Genomic DNA, 17674 nt, shown 5'->3' on the forward strand with positions numbered 1-17674 from the left:
CTCTGAATGCGAGAACAGGGATGTATGAGAAACAAGGAGCTCAGCCTGCCAGAAACTTTGTGTTTGTTGTTCCAAAAGGGTTAGAAGCCACTAATTTAGAGTATATTACAAGAGACAGTGTGGAACAAAAAACAGATATTGGGAAGCACAAAGAAGGAAAAAGAAAATCACAGCCCCCCTGACCAGCATCCTGAGGAGTATTCTCAGCAGTTAGAGTGTTGTCTTGCTAGAGCAGGCGGGTTTTGGGAACACAAGCTAATCTCCACTAGCAGCCCTGTGTTACCATCCCTGTAAGCCCAATGGCTAAGGTGTGAGAGAGAGTGTCTTTGGAAGGGTTTAGGAAGTCCAAGAGCTCAGCAGGGCCAGGCACAGTGTCACTGCCCCCATTTTAAAGGCAGACGCAGGCAGCAATTGCGCAGTTCGCTCACGGACAGGCAGCACAGCCAGGTAACAAACTGACGCTGTGCACAGCAGGCTGTGCCTTGCTCACAGCCACATCCTGCTTTTCTTTGGTCCCAGCAGAAGGAAAACAGCACTACAACAAACAGTGGGAGATATCCCTCAAATCTTCATGATATACAAAGCCTGAAGGAATGCACATTACAGAAAGATTTAGTTTGCTGGCATGAAATCAAACGCATAAACCCAAGATTATAGATTATTCACAAAGATCAAGACAACCTTCAAAGAAGCCAGAAATCCAGGGGGAAGCAAAGTATTCCCAAGCAGTTCCACTTTTCTCACATAAGCCAGGGAATCTCAGAGAGAGGGTCATAAATAATGGACTTTATTTTCATTCTTTGCATATACTCTTGCTGATGCAGTGCCTAGTGTCATCTGGAGATGCAAGCTGATAGTGACCCATTTTTGGATACTCAAACACACCTTAAAAGGGACTTTTTCTTGGAATAAGAATGTTTGATTTCTGAAATACAAACTACTGTAATTTACTAATTGCTTCACATAGACTACAAGTATTAGAGCACTTCTGAGCAAAATCAGATTTGTGATAAGAAAAGCCTCTGTAATCTAACAAGGAAAGGCATTTCAGGATGCAGTGACTGAAGGCAGCATATTCAAATTAAGGTACCTAGTTAAACATCAAAGTAACCAGCTATTGAATGAACTATCCTCACAGAGTCACCATTACTTGACGTCCTCAAAGCAAGACCAGAGGATTCTGCTCAAACACACACACACAAACATATAATGATCATGCTCAAGCCACAGTTAATGGTTAGATGTTGAAATCGGCATTAATACAAGCAGCCCTTTCTCGCACATTTATTATCAGTTGTTCTGGTCACAGCAAAATTCAAAGACAATTTACTCAGTTATAAGCAGGTGCATGGAGGTGCTGGTTAGACTAAGAGGCCTATCTCAGGAAAGTTTGACTTGTTCAAGTTGACAAAACACAACACAACAGAGGACAGGAACACTACCTGCAAACACACTTGAGGAGAGGGAGTTGCAAGAAATGCAAAGACACATTTAAACCATAGGATTCTTTTGGTGCAGAAATGAGATAAACCAACCACAAACTCTTCTTGGCTGGAGGTCACAGAAATCCAAGTATGAAGTAGCTGTGATCTGTAGCAGCTTCCTAGTGGGAGAAGTTAAAGAGGAGAAGAAAGCAGACAGAGCCCAAGATTCCATAGAAAGGGCTCCTGCCCCATGTTGATCCCTCAGGAGCAGGGAGTCTTACCTGGGACTCAGGCTTGGAAAATAAGGTTGTCTTTCTAGGTCTAAGCTTACACATAGTTCAATAACTTGGTAATATGCTATCACTGGACAAGAAGGGTTTACATGTTTTGGGGCAGGTTTCCTGTATATTTCTGAATCAGGAAAGTTTTTATTTTCTTTAGACACAAAGACAACGTATGGTTTTCATCAGCTCTTGTACAGTGTGGGAGAACACACAACAGGAATAAAACATTTCAAGAAGAAATAATTTGGGCTTTAATCTAAAGTGTGCAGTCAGACAGGGCAGCATGAGGAGCTCTACACTCCATCACCAGAGGTGAACTTTGCAGATAGATGTTCCACTGTCAGGATCGTTCAGCTCTTATCAACAGAGGGAGGGAGAACTAGAAGGTACTGAAGAGTCAACATCAAAGTACAAGAGATTCAAAGAGCAGCAATGCTCTGCACCAGCTCCTGGGTTATCATTCAGTCTCAAAGTATGAAGAATTTATCCTTCCTTCTGCAAACCTGTTTCATAGGCCCTGGATTCAGCCATCCTTACTGCAGCACACTGAAATCAGCAATCATGTAAATTAAAGCCAAATTCACATCTACCTAGTAAGGAAAGTATTGGAGCTGCTCTTGCTCTCTCTGCTTCAGAAGCAGTCTACCATAAACCATCAAAACACAGACACCAGTAGTCAGGAGAGCTGGACTGCCCTCCTCACAGTTCCCCTCAGGCAGAAGTCATAAGGTTTCCATAACCACTTCGTTGTCTCCAACACCCTCACTCACCCTCCCTGTACACAAAGCTTCCCCTCTTTGGAAAGTCCAAAGAGTAAAGAGACTCTTCTGTGCTCAGAACTGTAATGTAAAAACAAAATCCTGCATTAATGATATTTAAACTAATTTAATGAACTAGTTTCAATTCCACCCTTCCTTCCTCCCAACTCCACCCTCTCCTTCGAGAGGGAAATTTGTTTTGGTTAATATGCAGGGGGAAAAGGCAAGTTTAAAATAGCCTACTTTTGCCTTAAAGTTAAAACTTTGAATAAACAGCCTGAAACAGGAATGCAGTTTATCTGCCCACCAAATTCCTACACTGTTTTCTTGTTCTGCTTTCCAAAACATTTTTCAAAGGATCAAACACAGAGACTTAGATCTGCAGAGCCAGTAGTATCCCAGAACTGCCTGCTTCCATGCTAGTAAGATAACTGGTTTTGGAATGAGGAGGAATGGTTTGAGACTGGATGAACCAAACATATAATCTAGGACCGTTAAGTGCTAGAATATTTGAGCAAATCTCCTGGTATCAGAGGAATCAATATGAAAAAAATTGAGGAAAAATCCACCAAGAGAACAGAAAAGCCTTTCTCGCTTCCCTTTAACTGTGCAACAGAAAAACTGCATTATCTCCTAAAAATCTACCTTGCCAGTAAAAAGCACTCACACTGTTATCCCTATCTTAGACCCAAGTCACATCTGTCCCTGACAACAACAGCTGTCAACACTGAAAGAGCAGGGTGATCAGCCAGCCTTTTCACCCTGGGCTGGAAGCCAAAGCAAGGGTGGCTTATGTATTTGCAGTGCAAAATCAAACAAACTCTTTATTCTGTTCCCTGTGCTATGCCATTAGCAAGCAAGCTGATCAGCTCCAGAGAGTATCCTTGCAATCTGAATATTTGAGCCCAAACTTAATTTTCCCTTATTTCCCTTCCACTGTATCACCAGTGAGCTCCAGGTAATGCCATAAGAGTCATGTTATTATGCCAGCAATGCAGACAGAAGCCTCTTGGCAGAGTCACCTTTCATTCCTAGTTTCCCACAGTGTGAGGCATCAGAGTATGCTGCCCTGGAGTGCTACAGCCACTGCTATGATACCTGATAGGAGTAACATCTGAGGAAAGGAAACCACCTCCCTCCTCTTACAGCAGACGAGCCCTCTCGAAGGAGAAAGGAAATGTCTCACTTTCATCTCAGAGTTCAGAGGGAATGTTTCATAGCTGTCAATCCTATAAAGATCTTATTCATTCACACATCAGGGACAGCAACTATTCTCAGGTAGGCTGTACAGCCATGAAGTAGCCAGGTTCTGAAAAGGACTTTGCCTGGTGACATTTGGAACGCAAGGTGTAAGACTTTACTATGACCCTAAAGTAAATACTGGAAGCCAACATACAACAGGCAGGCCAGAGGAGTTAAACACATGAGGCTACACAAGGCAAAGCCACACGAGGAATATGCACTGACTTGTGCAGCTTGTTCAGAAAGTCTGATGGCTCAACAAAGGAACAATGAAGTGAGAGCAATAAGTCCAGAGTGATATGGGTTAAGAAAGCAAATGCTTCAGGAAGGCTACCAGTATCCACTCCGCATTCAGCATTGCACCAAAGCTGACCTGCTCTGCACAGAACCCTGCTCAAGCAGCTGCAACTGCAGAGTTCTGCCTTCTCAAACATGCAGTAGGCCAAATGTTGTAGGACACAAATGTCTTTGACATCACTCATCTGCAACCTCATCCCTCTGTTGGTCAGCTGGTTTTAACTGGAGGTGGCTTCCCTGATTTCAAGAGGGATTCAGCTTTCCCAAGGTACTGTAAAGAATGAGAAGAAAATGGACACTGACTCAAGATAAATAGAAAACAGGCAACATGTGCAGGGGGAAAAAAATCCTGGTTTTGATTAAAAGCAAAACAAAACTCTTGAAAGAAACCAGCCAGGGGTGCTTCTTAGCAGAAACACAAAGTCTCAGGCTCCTGTACAGCACTCAGCTCAGTGTATCTCAGACTGTGCATACAGACACTGCCCTCAACCATACCTACAGCAACTCTTAACACCCACAATCACTACAGATTATTTCTCAGAAATACTAATTGATATAAGCCAGAATGTCTTTGCCTCAGCCAGTAGATTGTGCCAGTTATCTATCCATAAACCAAGAAGCTGCTCCTTTGAGCAGTGTTCTCCTTCATCCAATACACCAGCACCAAGTATTTTGAAGTTGCACACAGAGAAAGGAGCAGAATTCAAAGAGTTAAGAAATCTTGGTTGCAATTATCAGAAAGAACAGTGGTAATGCAAAGTACAACCACGGCCCTGATCGATATTCCTAATACAGAAAGTATGCATCTCAGGGCATGTCTGCAGCACTGAAAGCAATCCTCCAGCTGAGCAGTTGTTTTTTCCTTCAACTCAGCCTCACTTTTAACTACTCTTGATTAAAACTATTACTTTCACTCAATATTCAATTTCTGACAGGTAATATTCTCTACATATGTTGCAAGCTGGCTCCATCCTTACAGGCAAAACACAAGAGCTCCCTAGAAGCAAATTTTCTTATTTTGTAAGTCATGTATAATTTAGGCATCTGCAATATTGACACAGAATAGAAATACACATCATGCCAAAATCATTTGCTAAAAGATTTCAACAGATTCGAGGGCATTCTCCTCTTAAGGCATTGTTCCTCTTATTACTCCTTTTAGTTCTCAGCAGAATCTATTACCTGAGTGCAATTAATTCCTGTACACTCAACCTCACAAACCAAAAACCAGACCATGTCAACGTTCAATGTCATTTAACTGTGCAAGTGTCTAACAGCCCCTTAAGCACTCAGAGGATTTTTTGTGTCATTTAGTCCTTAAGTTTTCATCAAAAGAAACACTTCCACTTGCACAGATGAGCTCCCACTGTTCTAGATGGATTCCACACAGGACATACTCAACTCTTCCAATTCAGAAGACAATTCAGCTCTTCCAACCAGGTAAATATTGTCTGAATTGGCTAAAAACTGGAGATGGCCTTGCAAACAATTGTTATCATTGTTATGCAAAATACTGAAATCACCTGAGTCTGTTTTACTGAGTTATTAGCAGAAGAGAATTATTGACAAAAGAAGCACAGGCAAGTTATATGTTACATGGACATTCACAGACAGCTGGCAAGATTAGGGAAGCATTTTCTTCATTTCCTTTAGGTGGAAACAAAAAGGGGGAATGAGGATTTTCAAGAGTTTTCATTCAGTTTCCAAATAGCACTGAATTAGGAAGCTCTCTTTCACTGCAGAGAAAATTCCATTACCTCATTTAAAGAGTATATCTAGGTACAGACTCAGGAACACTCCAGCACTGAGTCAACCTCTATTTTCACCTGCCATGCCTATGACTAGATGTCACACAGGTATGATGTGTTTCTGGCACTCTGAACAAGTTTAATTTTCTTTGCTCAAGTGATACTTTTTCCATTTTTTATTTAAATAAATTTTTCTTTCTGAAGCTGTTCTCAGGAACAAAATATTTTGTCCAATGCTCGTTTTGGCTATTGGATGAATAATCAGAACACTCACCCAAAGAACATAGTCTTTGATCATTTCCCTCACAAGGTATGCAGCTGGCCAGAAGAATTTGCAACTATGAGCTTCCAGTATGAGGTTTGGGACGATGAGAAGTGTATGTATTCTTTTGGCCTGGGATTCATAAATCAAAGCTTTTTGCAGTAGCAAGTGAACTGACAAAGTATAAATAGAGAAACATATAATTATCACAAATTACAGCTAAAAAATCCTCACTAGAGAAAACAGAGGATGTGCAGGAGAAACTCACGGTAACTGGGGGTTTCACAGATGACACAGAAGATGCAACTGGAAGGAGCTCTTGATCTCCCACAGCAGTAACACCTGGCTCCTTCAGTGATGCTACTGCAAGACACAAAACAACAGATTCATGAGTAAAACAGGTAGGTGGTCATCAGGAGTCACTTCATGAACAAACTCTTCAACCCAGTATTACTGCTCTCACAATCCCCTTCACCTCACCTCTGTAATTCCCCACACACTATTCAACCTCACTGGTAATTGTTACTGAAACTTGGATCACTAAATAAACATTTACTTACTGGAGAAAATATTTTCTTGCACATTTTCAATACAGAATTTTAAAAGAAACATTAAAAAGAGGTGAATTTGTCATTGACTCAACTTACAAACTAGTAATGTGAGAGTGAATGTGCAATGGCAAGAGAATAAGGTATGTTGGGCATGTAGAGAAAAGTCCAGGTAAAAAGCATCTACAGAACAGCAGAGTGTGACTTACGGTCCACCAGCAGCACAAGAAACAAGCTTTGTGGGTCCCAAGGAACAATGCACAGAAAGCATTCAGAAGAGAATGTGGGATTCTGTTTCCTATACAGGGAAAAGATCATGGCAAGGAAAAGTGAAATTGGTAAATACTTCTAAACCTTCATGTTTCTGAAGCTGACAAACGGCAAGGAAACAAGCTTAGTTTTGTGGAAGCAGTTTATGCAATAAATATGCACAAATAAAAAGCATCTTCTGCTGGGTAAAACTTCACCAAGTGATGATGCACAGGGAAAAGTGAGTATATAGCTATATTTAAATGCATAGAAACATTTGAATCCATAATCAGCCAATGCATAATAGGTTATCTCTATCTACAAAAGCAGCAGTAAGGTCAGAGCTGTAGACAAAACCTCTATAGAAGAACAATTCCTTCCTTTTCCATGGAAGCTTTATAGTTGATAATGAATTACACCACTGTTTTGTGCCACAAGATTTTTGCTAATGTATACATTTCCTCAGCATTAAGTTTGAAACTGCAGATAGATTTTATAGTTAAGCACAGTGGAATTGATCGCTATAAATTATGTAGGGTTAAAAAGCCAACCTCTATAAAAGAGCTGTTCCATCCTTAGTGACCACACACAGCCGAGACTGTGCTTTATCTACTCACTTGAAAGACATTAGGTCTGTAGATCAACTGTGCCTGGCTTGTCATAGTTTAACTCCTACCTTTATTGCTGTTGTTTGTCTGGGTCTTTTAATCGTGTATTTCAGGTGTTTAATGACACTAATTTCCAGATGGTCTAGAAATCTGACACACCAGCAAGCAGACTACATCCCTGCTACATGCAGGAGTGTCACTGTCTGATATTTTATTGTTATATAAATCAAACTGGTCCTGAAGAGGCATCAGCAGTGCATTCACTAAGTATTGCTTTCTTTTGACTTTGCTAAAACAAAGAACTATGGAAGTTTCAAATGTTTCTTGAGAAGAATGAGCTGCCTGATGATTTTTTGATTTGTTTTTTTTTTTTTTCCCTAAACTTGACAAATACCAGGAGCAACATCACCTTTTAAGGCAAAAGGCATCTGAAAGCAAAATCCTGCTTTTAAGCCAGAGTGACTCATAACAGAAAAGATTCTTCCTATAAAAACAAACTCAATCATGAAGTAAGAACAAGCTAGAAGTTCTAGTAATAACAATTTGAACAAATCCTTTTTTCTCCATGACTTTTGTGGACTGATATTGGCTGGTTCAAGCAGGTGCTCTTGGCAGCTACAAAAAAGAAATCAAGTTAGACCACCGGCCTGACCCAGCCTTATCATTCATTTGCATCCCTAGAGAGTGCAGTAAACACAAGCACAGATGCACAGGAACACACTGCACACCTTATCTTTTCTATAGGGATGCAGGAGGAAGTCTGTATCTACACTGCAGTCACACGTGCTTTCAACAGAGCTAAGGAGCAGCTCAAGAGATAAGGCAAAGAAGATGCAGGAGCATGCACACAACACTGCCTGCAGCAAGCCTGGGTAGTTGTGCACAACCTGATGCTTAAGGTTTTAGCTTTCAGATTCTCCAGATTCTGTACTGCATTCGTATATTGCTCTGAACTTCATATAAAGTGTTAGCAAGTTCTCCTCACAATTTAGTTAGACAAAATAATTCTTTTCCAGCCTGAGAACCAAGGACATCATTGCAGCTTCAAGCCCAAAAAGTATAAATAACAGTGAATTGAGGTGAGCAATCTGGGAGGATTGGGCTTCATGACCTGAAGCTGTAATTGGACAATTACCCCCAAAATGTATATGGACCAAAACTTACAGAAGTGTGAAAATGTGTGACCCGTCATTCATCTTGGGTGTAGCCACAGTCAGGCTCTTGTACTGCCCAAGGTGTATCCTTTGAAGGCCTTTTAATAAATACCTACTTTATTTAGCAGGTCTAGCCTACTGTCTAGCCTCTGTTCTAGGTAGCCTCTCAAGGAATCAAGCCCAGTACCACTCTATCTCCATCATGCCCATTAAACAATGTTAATAAAGCCATGAGAGGCAGGGCTGACCTGACTGCAGCCCTGCCTCCTGAAACAGAGGTGCTCACTGCCATCAGAAGAGGCAACACTATACTCATGAGAGGACATGACCTCAGTAGGCTGCATCTAAATCTACTCCTCAAGTCTAGAAGATACCCAAAATCCTCCTCTTTGAGGAGTATCATAGCCATTGCCCAGATTTGCCTTGACCCACTCAACATGTGAGCCTAGGCAACTAAATTTTCAGCAAAGGTGCTAACACCACCAGCAGAGAGCTCCAGGGCTCCACTTCCCTCTCCAGAGATCACCTGCTGTATAACCCCAGGGAAAACAATTTGTCTGCTTGTGTCACATCTTTATTCTCAGGTTGGGTTTTTTTCTGTCTCTTCTTTTACAAGTTATCCATATCTAGTTATCATGTGTTGCTGAGCACAATGGGGCCTCTAAGTTTTAAGTTTAGTAACAGAAACCTCAGCTGCAGTGGAACTCCAGTTATAGCTACAAGGCCTCCCTCAAATCCAGCTGCTCCAGAGACCAGAGGCATGTTTTCAGTCTTTCTGTCCTGGCTTGTGTCAAATGCTTCCAGGCTCTTTGGCATGTCCCACACCATCTGGAGTCCATCTAAGAAACTCCCTGACAACTCCCAGCCTTTTAAAAGGTTGTTTTCTTTCAGGCTCATTTCACAAGTTCTTAGTGGAGGAAGCTACAGCTTAACAAGAGCAGGTGAACTGAGTCCTAATGTCAAATTCAAACTGATCAAAAATCTGTCATAGACAGCGCAGCTTTCCAGGAACTTAGACACTCTGATTTAGATGGAAGTCCTGCTCTCCAATTTTCTTGCTTTGAAATATCTATACTCACTCTTCCTACTCTTCCATTCTTCCCTTGGCATTCCTGTCAAATACAGAGATCAAGGTGACTTCCTGCTGTAACACAGGATAGTTTTTCCTTAGGGCTTGTATTTATCCAGTCAAGGAACCTGGTTTCTAGATGCAGGACACCTCTCAGTGCTCTAGTACTTTCTAGTGCTTGCTGCTACTTCAGAGCATCATACAATAGTTTCATTGGAATGGGCCTTAAAAATCATCTTGTCCAACCCCCTTGCCTTGGACAAATTCACCTTCCACTAGACCAGTCTGTCTAAAGCCCCATCCATCCTGGCCTTGAGCACTTCCAGGGGTGAGGCAGCCATAGGTTCTCTAGACAACCTGTTCCACCGTCTAATCGTCATCTTCCAAATTCTTAATTGAAATTTACCCTCTTCCACGTTAAAACCATTGCACCTCATTCTTTCACTACACTCCCTGTTCATCTTTGCTGCTGACCCACTACATACTGGAAAGCTGCTATAAAATCTTCCAGGCTGAATAACTCCAACACCCCAGCCATCTCAAAGGAGACATGCTCCAGGCCTCTGATAATTTTTGTGGTCTTTCTCTGGACCCATTCCAACAGGTCCACATCTTTCTGTGTTGATGGGCCCAGAGCTGGATGCAGGTGGAGTCTCACTAGAGCAGAGGGGAAGATGCACCTCCCCGACCTGCTGGCCACACTGCTTTGGATGAAGTCCAGGACACACCTGGTTTTCTAGGGTGTAAGGAGACATTGTTGGGTCATATTACAGGTCCACCAAAACCCTGCTAAGTCCTTCTCCTTAGAGCTGCTCTCAACACACTGTTGCCCAATCTGTATTTGTGCTTGGGATTCCACCCCCCACGAGCAAGACCTTGTGCTTGGCCTTGAACTTCATGAGGTTGGCCCAAGCTGGTCCTTGTCCACTGAGTGGTCCAGCCACCAAATTTCTCTCTATTTGAGAGACAAGGATGTTATGTGAGACACTACCAAATGCTTTGCACAAGTCCAGGCAGATGACATCAGTTGCCATTCCCTCATCTACCACCTCTGTAACACTGCCGTAGAAGTCTACCAGATCTGTCAGGCACGATTTGCCCTTAGTGAAGCCATGTTGGTTGTCACCAGTCATCTCCTTATTTTCCATGTGCCTCATCACAGTTTCCAGGAGGATCTGCTCCATGATTTTGCAAAACACAAAGGTGAGAGACTTCTTGGATTTTTTGAAGGCAAGGGGTGGACATGGTAGGAAATACTTGGCACCATGATGTGCTAATATTGCCTGGATTTTCAATCATCTGAGCTCTATCAACAATTTTTTTCTTCCCCTTAAACCAGAAAACAGCTTCAGCCTTTCTATTTTGAAGCAACACCCAAACTGTGATAAATTCCAGCTGCAGTCATTTGGGCAGCAATCCTAAGAAAGAGAATCATTATTAACAAAAACATCATCAACAGCATTCAATGTTGATCCTAAAAAGGCTTTCCTGTGTGGGTCTTCCCATGAGGCCTTACTATGTGACCTCTTTTTGCCAGCAGTCACAGATACCCAGGGTTAACAAGAACAGCAGAGAAATTCTCCAATTTGTGTCACAACAGCACATAGGACATACATGTGTAGCACAACTCAACTTCCCTGCCACGAAGAGAACACACAGAAATTGCCAGCACCACACAGATTAGGCACAGTCACCTTCACCAGCAGCAAGGGGCCTTTCTCAGTTTCTGCTTTCAACTACTGCAACTAATTCAGGAAATTTACTGACTCACTAAACTCTTGTATTGGCACACAGTGCCTGTAACAATAAGAAAAAAAAAAGGAAGGAAAAATAAAAAAGCTGTTCTCTGAAGTCCTACTAAACACAAGAGGCTGTGGAAAATAAATTAAATATATTTTAAAGCAGACATGAGTACTGCTTGACTGCTTGCTCTTGTTTTTAAGAGGAAAAATACCAAAAAGAAATGTCAGCAAGAGTCTTCTCTGTACCGCCACCCACCAGCCTCCTACCCACTCCTGCTTTTTATTTATGATTTCTTTAAATTAAGGTAACATTGTATTTTTTGCCTACGTGGTCTCCCCTCAAACAAAACTCCACTTGACAACTTGCTATCATTTAAAATCTCTTCCTTCCATTTCTATTGCTTGATGCAAGACATCTTCACACTGTCAGGAAAGACTACTCTCCTGCCATGCCCATAGCCATCATCATGTACTCAAGCCCCAGCAAATCTGCCAGATAAGCTACCTCCAGCTGGTATCTTATATAGATTATATATATAAAGCATGGGGGAATACATAAATAGTTATTCCCTTCCCACTCCTATTTCAGGATTTCCTGAACTCTGTGCTATTCTTATCCTCCTTAATTCAGCATTAACTCTGACAACCATATTCCCACAACATTAATTCACTCTTGTCTCTGGAAACCACTGGATTGATTTTACTTTCTGGAGTTATTCTTGACATAGTCCAGGATATGGAACTGCAGCTCTTACATATCAGCTCTTAACCCAATGAGCACACATAACTTCTATTAGAGTTAGTGCAAACAGCAGATTGTCACCCAGGCACTCTGCTCCAAGCATCAATTTGCACTCTGCATCCCTTCAGTGAGCTTAAAAAAGGCTTTGTTAAATATTTGCATCCTGTGTTTCTGCTTGCAAAGTCATCTATGCTCAGCACTTAGCACTGATAGCTGCAAGATCTGTGATCCTGTAGCTTTGGCTCCTCCCAAGTCTCAGCCTAATTGGTAACAAAATCATGCAGAGCAGCTTTCACTTTTATGACTTTTATTCCCAAATACAGAGCAAAAAGATGAGGCTTCACATTCTTCCATACCCTGGGCATTCTAGATAGAATCAGCAACACAAACAACCCACTCCTTGGGAAGGATGAGAATGTCCCAGTGCAGTCTAGGGCAGTTACTCCTCAAAGCAGGTAAACACAGTCGATCCCTGCAAGTCTCTCTGCAGCAGTCACTGCTTTCCTTCCCCGTCACATAGCTCTTAAGGTCTGTCTTTCTATCTAGTGTTTCTAGGTCCCGAGAAGATCTCTGCAGGACATGATACATCTCACCAGAAAGCACAGGAGCAGCTCCCATGACACCCTTCTGTAACCTGTCAAAAAGGAAAGGCTTCCTGATGATGACTGTTCATTCATAATGAAGATAAATTATTAGTGCAGGTCATAATAGTAATACTTTCAAAATTAATAATTAACTCAAAATTAATGTAAGTTAAAAACATGAAACCATAACTAAGGTCTGCAGCCTTAAACTTGGTTTCCGGTTTTAGTTGCTATGCTTAAAAAAAGGACTGATTCTCCCTGATTAGTAACTATAAAACATATAGATGTTCAGATTTAAATATCCCATACAATGAAGTTCAGCATGAAAATTTGTTAAGGAAGATACAACACCATCTACTTAACTAAGAAGATATGAAATAAATGATACATTTATTCAAGTTACATTTTTTCCCATTTTAGATGTGGATTTGCTTTTATTAAAGTTGGTTTTTTTCCTTCTTCTTTTGCTGTGGTTTATTTGCTTAACTTTTACTGTCCTTGGAAAAAAACCCTCATTAAGGGAACTTTCCTGTCTGACCACCCAGAAGCCACTGTCAGTCACACTCACACCACTCCAGACTTTCACTGTTGGGACCAAAGTCCCTTCCCAGTGGGCAGCTGTGCAAAGGGGCAGCAGCAGGGCACAACTCAACTTGTTGCCTGTGGCTCCCACCGTGTCCCCCACCCAGAGCACAACCTGCAGCTACCACTGCATTTCACATCCAGCTACCTGGGTGTCTACACACCTCAACAAGAGAAGAAGGCAGGTCTAAAATTGCATTTAAATTTGTTTCTAAAAGAGTATTATCTATAATGAAAGGAAAGTAAGGAAATGTGACTGCTTCTACCAAAATAAAGATAATATCTCACCATCCCTCGTTTAGTCTTTCTCAAATCCCTCCCTGACACAAGCTATATGTATTACATTCTCAACTCCCAATCAGTCTCACAACCTCACAAGTACCTGTCATAGAATTGCTTCTGCTGTAGAACTTCAATGACAAATATTCTCCCTACACCTGCAGAATAGGCTATTGCTCTCACAGGTTATCCTGGCACTGCAATGAACTCTTTTTCCAGACGATTAGGCCATTGATTTCCTGTGGTTCGAGCACTTTCATTTTCCTTTAAAGTGCTAGCCAAACCTGCACTAGCAAATATTTCTTCATTTAGATGCTATTAAATGGTTAGGGAACATTTAAATCTCAACCTGATTTATCATTATTTCAAATTCACCATTGAAGAGGTTTCTTTTCAGAGAATACATTTAATTGCATATCTATGATTACACACACAAACAAATATAGACACAGCACTGTTTAAATATATTGATTCCAATACTCATCCAGTGATTTTTAAAACTGTTCCACGGCTTTGGGAAACATAGGGTGTTTTTAAAATATGACAGGTACTTAGCTCCTGAAATATACTTCCAGTGAACATAGCAAACCGTAAGTCTTTAAATAGAGATCAAAGGTATTTTCTAAAGGAAATATTCCAGTTCCCAAAGAGCCGATACCTCTCTTACAGTATCCCAGTAATACACAACACTTGTCCCTCTGTCATCCTTATAAGCCTAAGGATTATTCTTCCCCTGCTGTTATGGGTATGGACCTGAGACACCATGAGTATGGCAAAACCAGCAAGTCCAGGATCCTCCCCACTCTCCAAACTCTCTGAGCCAGGGTAGTGCAGCTCTGCCTGAGCTGATTGATAATTTACTACCTAGGTCCAGGGTCACACTACACTCTCTCAGAGGTGTTTGTGGCATGACAGTGACTCACAGCAACATTCAAGCTGTCCTGAGATCATCCACAAGACTTGACATAGTGCAGGAAGACAGAAGTGACCTTCCCAAGGAGTCTGCTGCACAGCTGGGAGCCAAACCAAGTGCCACCATGCTCCCAGGGAGCAATAGGTAAATGTCCTCCCACAGACATGCCATGAGCAAACATTTAGAAGCAAGGTAGACAGGAAAATCAGCCAGTGAAGGCATAGGAAATTTTGGTGGTAACAACAACAGTTTACACATCACCTGATTTCCTACCTCAACCGATGAGTAAAGCACTTGAGGACATGGCATTCTGAGTTTTCTAGTATTGTAGTATCTGCAAAGTATTCACTTGGGGGGGTGGGGGGGTGTGCAGATTTTTAAAGCTTTTCAGCTTATTAAGCTAGTGACTTAAAACAACTGCTACCTTAATTTTGTTGCTGTGGATACACCAAGACACACATTTTCCACCCAGAAAATCTCCAAAACAGTAAATTACATCATACAAATTTTACCACGGTACTTCCAGGGAGAAGACACATCTCTCCTATCCTTGCCCTTTGCGGTAACTTTAAGTTACCACAAACACGTTTGTAGTTTTAAGGCAAGTTTTAATCTTTTTGCTCTCCTAAACCACCCATCCAAAACACACAATCCAAGTGAGTTTCCATCTCGGATTGCAGCACTCCCTCTGCTCTGCTCTTGCATCTGTCCACCACAGAGTAGCTGCCGGTGCCCCAGGCCCCTGTGCTGGCAGAGCAGCGCTGCGAGCCATCAGCCAGCCACTGCAAATAACGCTGCTGGCCATGGCCATGGCAGGCACTGCTGCCCCAGAGAGCTGCTGGGCAGCGATTGCAGAGCGCTGGGTTTGGCCACAGTGCTGGATGTGACCCACGCAGTGGGGACAGCACAGCACAGGCCTGTCTGAGCCAGGACAGCAGCACTCACACTGTCCAAAGAGAAACACCCTCAAGCACACCAGTATCAGAGCTGGTGACAAGATGGGAGGCTTAATATAGAATAACTGCACACAATACATTGAAAATTTGTGATCCACACAGGAGTCAAATTATCACCTTCAGACAGGATCAATTACAGTTGATAACCCACACTTAACCTGCACAGAAAGCATCTAAATCAACACCTAGGTACTAAGTTTCTATGCCAAAGATACTAAAAAATGATACATATTGCTGGTACCTCAAACATCTCCCCTTTGGAGAAGGATTCAAGAAACAGATTTAATTGGATCTTTACCACCACTAGGCCTCAGGAAAACCAAATGCACCTCATCAAAAATGAACATTTCTTTCTGTGTTTGCTTTAAGTTCCACTCTAGAAATGTAGGCTGACAAACTGCTGCAAATACATTGGAGTATTTTACACTCTGTCAGGAGACCCTACCTGGGTTTCGAATCAACAACTTTAAATTATTTAATGGTTTTCAGAAGTTTTGTGCTGAATCATTTACAGCAATGCCACATTGCACCCTATTAGTTAAAGAAACTTGACAGCAGATGTAGTTCTTTACCTCCTGACCTGATCCCTATTACACAGGCAAAGCAGTTACCAACAGGGCTTGAGTCTTCACTTCTCTGCTCCTCAGTTCTCACACACCACAGAGACAACACTTCAACCTAATGGTGCATCTTGCAACCAAGATCTGCCCTTCGAATCCATCTATCACAATACCTCTTTACTAGGTTTAACCTTGGGAAATTTCTGGGGTTTTTTGAGGCATACTGGCCAGTACAGCATACTAGTAGTTGTTTGCATATACTTTAAAAAGTGAGGGGAAATAGGAAAAAATATAAATATTATTGTGGCGGACCACAATATACCATACATAAATAATAATATGTATTTTTAAAAAGGAAAGCTCCACACAAGTCTATGATGAGACAGAGAGCCAAACATGAAACTTCAGAAATTCGTAGAAGACAAAAATTATCCACCCCCAAAAAAAAAGAAATTTAAAGCACTTTGCTTTGGTTGTCCTTCTGTCTCGTGGTTTACTACGATCACACAAGAGCTGGCAAAGTGGATTAGATGCTACAGGTGGAAATTAAACTTGCAGGGGTAACAGCTGTTCACTGGACACTAGTAGTCTCACAGCATTATGGCTAACCAGCATATTTCTTGTCAGAATCATGCCAGGCTCACAAGTCAGTAACAATGATGATGTCTTGTCCTTGCCTCTCCCCAGCAGCTTCTGCCATCTGCCTTTGCTCTTTTGACTCACCTTCAGCCTGGCACAGTCTAAAACTACTCTCTAGTTTATACTTCACATACACATGTTGGTATTTCCTTTGTATAGCTAGTGTTTGCACCCAATGCTTGGCTGATGCCCATCCATTACTATACTAGACTGAGACTACACTGAAGAAATATGCTGTGGCTGTATCAAAACCTTGTATCACTTAAGATATAAGTAGTAAACTCCTGCTATGAAGATATCATCCTCTCACTTCTGATCTGCTTTAACATTAGGCAGTTCATTGGAGGATAAAGCAGAAGGATGATACCTCACAGCTGGATGGGAACAAAAGCTGAAAGTCAGCTACAGGAAGTCAAGCAAATTCTGGACCTGTCTGGAAATAATTTCTCATTACAGGACAGGTTGTACAGTATTAAATGATTCAAGTTGCTCATGTTCTGTAGAGCAGGACAGCAGCTTAAGAAACAACACCCAAACTTAGAAATACAAGCTTTTTTCTTGTAACTGGTCCATTCTTTCCATGATATGCCAACACCAGAATATTCCCAACACTAAGCCAGGTACAGGATTTCATCTCCAATGAACACAAACCCAGCCAGCAGTTTTACACCACCTCCTTTCCACATTAATCTCCCAATGTAGGTGATGCATATCAACTCATGTGGAAGTCCCCCAGCTCCATGCAGCAAGGGCAGTTGATACTGATTAATGATCTGGCTCAACATATCCAAGGAATTGACGCACTCATTAGTTATCCTAAACAGCAGGATATTACAGTAAATTATGACAGCTGCTGTGTGTAGCTTTTCAAATCTCTTTTCTATTTCAAATACAGCTAGCATTGGAGTTGTCCTTTATGGAAAAAGAAAAACCATCTATAGATCAGCACTCTGTACAGAGTCCAGCAGCCTGTGTTACTTGCCAGCATTTACAAAGCAGTGACGCACACAGCATAAAGCCTTTGCTAACACCAA

At 41.7% G+C, this 17674-nt stretch overlaps 1 protein-coding gene across 3 annotated transcripts in view; it reads right to left on the reverse strand.

Moving 5' to 3' along the window:
* TSPAN4 (tetraspanin 4) overlaps positions 1-17674 on the reverse strand; it is a 417482-nt gene that overhangs the window by 342971 nt on the left and 56837 nt on the right. Inside the window, exon 2 of one of the 3 annotated variants that reach the window (XM_072929804.1) lies at positions 6284-6378. The exons of 1 other annotated variant lie outside the window; for it this stretch is intronic. The gene's annotated coding sequence lies outside the window, so the exon portion shown is untranslated. Of the gene's footprint in view, positions 1-6249; positions 6379-17674 lie in introns of all 3 variants that reach the window. One more of the 3 variants, XM_072929806.1, reaches the window with a different exon arrangement.

The sequence above is a fragment of the Taeniopygia guttata genome, chromosome 5 (assembly GCF_048771995.1).
Source record: "Taeniopygia guttata chromosome 5, bTaeGut7.mat, whole genome shotgun sequence".
NCBI lineage: Eukaryota > Metazoa > Chordata > Aves > Passeriformes > Estrildidae > Taeniopygia > Taeniopygia guttata.